The sequence below is a fragment of the Hylobates moloch genome, unplaced genomic scaffold (genome assembly GCF_009828535.3).
Source record: "Hylobates moloch isolate HMO894 unplaced genomic scaffold, HMol_V3 SCAFFOLD_7, whole genome shotgun sequence".
Taxonomy (NCBI): Eukaryota; Metazoa; Chordata; class Mammalia; order Primates; family Hylobatidae; genus Hylobates; species Hylobates moloch.
The window spans coordinates 94,615,962-94,620,586 of NW_026652282.1; positions in this window are offsets into that span (position 1 = coordinate 94,615,962).

Below are 4,625 nucleotides of genomic sequence, written 5' to 3' on the forward strand. Positions count from 1 at the left end.
CTTTAAGTAGATAGTGACAGAGATTGACTGAAATCCCTTAGAAGGATATTGTTGCAAAAGCTACAAGCTGGGTAAATTAGTCAAAAAGTTCACATTAAGATCCTATTTTGCTACTCCCAGTACATTTCAAATACATTTCACCATCCTAGTCAAGGCAAACAAGAAGTGGGGGCAAGGATGACAGAATGACTACTGAATGGACAATTGCAATGAAGTAGATCAAGAAAGAGAAATAGACTTTGTAGTAACAGGAAGAACAAGAAGTGGTAGCTAGATGTAGTAAAACTCTATGTAAGATTCTAAAGTTAACTGCAGAATTCCATCAGATTTATATATGGGATTTTTTGTGTATCTAGTTCCCCAACCCCCACCTACATATACCCCAGCCCCATTGTTTATGGCAAGACCATGTGGAGATAAAGACTTTTTTGTCTGGAATAACCATCTTATCTTATCTCCCTACATGGCCCCTATTTAATAGGAACATTGAGTTAGGAGGTAAAGAAAGCCAATTAATCAATAAGCATCAATGGTGTCAGGTATGACAACATCAGAGCAAAGGAATACTGGGAAACCTAAAGAAGAGTAAAAAGAGATTCTTTTAACATTACAATTGTGTCTATCTTGACCTTAAGCTAAATGTAAAGGTAGAAAATACTCAAGGATTCCCACTTCAGAGAGTCTGTGGACAAAGATCGACTTTGCTCATTGTTTAAGCAGGTAGTACTTTCAGTCCCACAGGTCAAAAATTTAGTATAAATAATATTATTGAAACATCTGAAATCTGCCAACACTGCCAACATGACTGATAAAAAAAGTCTCCAATTAAAGGGCTTTCACTCTCAGGAACTGTTTTCATTGACATTATTACTGCACTGGCTGATGACACATAGATGTGGAATGAATTTTTTTCAAATTAAAAAATTGGGACAGATGGTCTATCAAGATTTTCTTTTCTGATTTGTTAATGAACATTCTTACCAATAAATAAGAAATAAATCACATTTAGTCAAACATTCACATTTCCTTTATTTAAAATAAAATAGAAAAACTTGGAACTATTCCAGAAATAGCTGCATGTATTTTGTAGTTATCTGTACAATTAATATGCTGGTAACTATTTCAGCTGTACTTCAACTAGCATCCTAGGATTTCCCAAGCCTTCACTTTTCTATGCTATGTGACCTGCCACAAAACCCAACCATTTATTTTGTTTGTAGCTGCTGAGTTCTGCTATAGAAAGTTGGCTCCACCAGAAATGTATGTCATTTAATCTCAATTCAGCCTTCAATACTGCTTGGCAATTCCTTATTCATCCCTATGTTGATGCCCCTCAGCAGCTGCTAAGAAATGTTTTATTTTTCATAAGCTCTCAATCCTCAAATGAGAAAACCAAAGGAAGAAAACAGAACAATTGTTTTTACAAAGTATGATTCAAGAACACTTCTCTGAAATAGAATTTAAAACTTCAGGTTAAAAGAAGAAATTAGCCTAGGCAAATTAACCAACACAGAGACACATTCTAGTAAAATTACTGGACTTTAAAGGAAAAAAATCAATAAAAGGACCAAAATAACTAATAAAAGAGAGAAAACAAGATTATCAGACTTTGACAACAAATCTTTTTATGTCAGCAGAAATTGGGATGGCATATTTAACAAGCCCAAGGAAAGAAAATGTGAGCCAAAGATTTTATGACCAACCTGAGTTCACGTAAAAATGCCAAGACAAGTTTATCAACATGTGAGAACTCAGGAAATACTGTTCCTGCAAGTTCTTCCTGATTTAACAGAATGAACTTCTAATAACCAAAGCACCTGGTGAAATATCACCAACCTAAAGACTGATGGTATTAATAATTACTGGCAGCTAACATCAGAGAAAAGAGAGGTAACCCAAAACTTTGTACCTCCAAATAGATCACACACACTATGAAGTCAAGAGGAAAAAAAATCAACTCAAATTTGGTTCAGCCTATAGAACTAACTACCAAGTTACAAGAAGTACAGGACAGAGTAACTTATTAAACTACAACAGGAGACTCCACCAAGCAAAGTCAAGACTATAAGAAACTCTTAGAGGAAAAAAGGCAATATTTCTTGAATAAATTATAATGAAAAAAAGATGAAGTCAGTCTCCAGATTAAAAAAAAAAGACTTAGCAAGATATGAAGCATAACTAAACTAGTGCTTAGGCATGAACTTTTAGGTGATAAAATAAAATAAAGGTGTGATTACCATAAAGATCAGGACTGTTATTACCTTTGAAAAGCAGGAGGGGGCTGTGATTAGGGTGAACAGCAAAATTCCATTTTTTGAACATAAACTATGGTTATAAAGGTGTTTGGTTTGTTTTATATAGTTTCCTATATCTGTTAGATTTTACAATAAAAAGTATTTTTAAGCAAATATATCCCATAAAAAAATAAGCCAGATAAAGATGAATAAACAGCTACTCCTTCAAAGCAAAGACATAGATGTACATCCACAAGAAACAGCAGACAGAGAACCATGACTCCTCAAAGAGATAAAGCAAAGAATATGTTTGATATGGTTTGGCTCTGTGTCCCCACCGAAAACTCATGCTGAATTTTAATCTGCAAGTGTTGGGGAGGGGCCTGATGGGAGATGATTGGCTCATGGCGGTGGATTTTCCACTTGCTGCTCTCGTAATAGCGAGTGAGTTCTTGAGAGATCTGATGGTATAAAAGTGTGTGGCACCTTCCTTTTCACTCTCTCTCTCTCCTGCTCTGCCATGGTAAGTCTTGCTTGCTTCCCCTTTGCCTTCCACCATGACTGTAAGTTTCCTGAGGCCTCCCAGTCATGGTTCCGGTTAGGCCTGCAGAACTGTGAGTCAATTAAACCTCTTTTCTTCATAAATTACCCAGTCTCAGGTAGTTCTTTATAGCAGTTTGAGAATGGACTAATACACTGACCCTAATGAGATGGCAAAATATGAGCTCTCTAACAAAAAAATTAAAACAGCAGTTATAAGGAAATTCGTGATCTCCATGATAACACAGTAAATCAGTTCAGAAATTTATCAGAGAAATTAAACAAAGATATTGAAATAATTTTTAAAACCAAAACAGAAATCTTGGAATTGAGAAATACAGTTGTTGAACTCAAAAATTCACTAGAGGCTTTCAACAGCAGAATAGATCAGAATAGTGCAGAATAGAGCAGAGGAAATGATTAGTGAGCTCAAATACAGGCTATTTGAAAATACAGTCAGAAGAGAAAAAAGAAAAAAATGAAAAGCTACAAAGGTTGCCTACAAGCTATAGAAAATTACCTCCAATGACAAAATCTAAGAACTATTGGTGCTCAAGAGAGCGTTGAGCAAGAGTAGAAGTAGAAAACTTATTCAAAGAAATAATAACAGAAAACTTTCTAAAACTTGAGAAAGATATGAATATCTGGAGATAATCCTAAAAACAGCAAGCAAAAGAAGCAAATAACATATAAAAGAGTTTCAGTTCTTCTGGCAACAGACTTCTCAACAAACTATACAGGCCGGGAGGGAGTGGAACAACATTTTAAAAATGCTGTAAGAATTTTAACCAAGATGGCTGACTATTTATAGCCAGAAGGAATATCTGCTACCAAGAGACTGGGGCATCAGGAAGACTGGCACACTTCAAGCAGATCTTCAAACAGAAGGCATTGAGAGTGGATGGAGGGAGAACACAGATGCTAGACTGAAGGGGGAGAAAGCTGGGGGTCCTATGTGGAGCTACCAAGCACTAGAACTCATTTCTGGCCATCAGCAACTCCTGGGGAAGAAATGAGTTGAACAGGCAAGAAGTGGTCTGCTCTTGCCATGGACCTCCAGAATCCTGGCAACAGGAGACCCCACAACCTGCACGGACACTTGAGCTAGCAGGGAAAGCTACTTGGAGAGGTGGTAGCAGCAGGATTCCAGGCTATGCATAACCCAGAGAGTTTGGTGCACGAACATTAGCACTAGAGAATAGCCAGGAATCCCCATCCCCTAAGGCTTGTCATGCTCCTCTAGGAGACTTTAGGTTTGGGGTGATGATTAAACCTGGACAGAGCAGGGAGGTCTTGCCTATGAGATGGGGCCATCTGATCTGAATGCTTCCTGTCTCCTGACCTCTCCTAGGGCCCCAGCCTGGCTGCATCCACTTGCAGTGCAGACTTGGATGAACAACCAGGGCACTTCCCAAAGGCCGTCATCATATCTCCTTCACTGGCAGACTGTACTTGACAGCCAGAGAGCTCCAGCAGAGTGACCCCTGCTGATGAGCACCAACCCACTCACACCCTCCCCCACTGCAGCCTCCTCCATTTGGCTTTGCCAGCATGTACTTATGCATGGCCACATCCCCACCAGTTTGCTGGTGCACACCTGCAAGCAGACCTCACCTCCCCTACCCCACTGGCACATGTGTGCATGCACACCCTGCTACACCACTGTTGCTGGCATGAGTGCATCCTATTGCCTCCCCCTGCAGCACCATCACTGCCATAGTGAATGAACAAGCAGAGGCTGGAAGCCCCATGCCTGCCAGCACCCTGCCTCTGCCACAACCACCACTGGTGTGAATGTGAGCATGGACACCAGCAACCCCACACCTGCCAGCACTCCACCCTTCTCACACT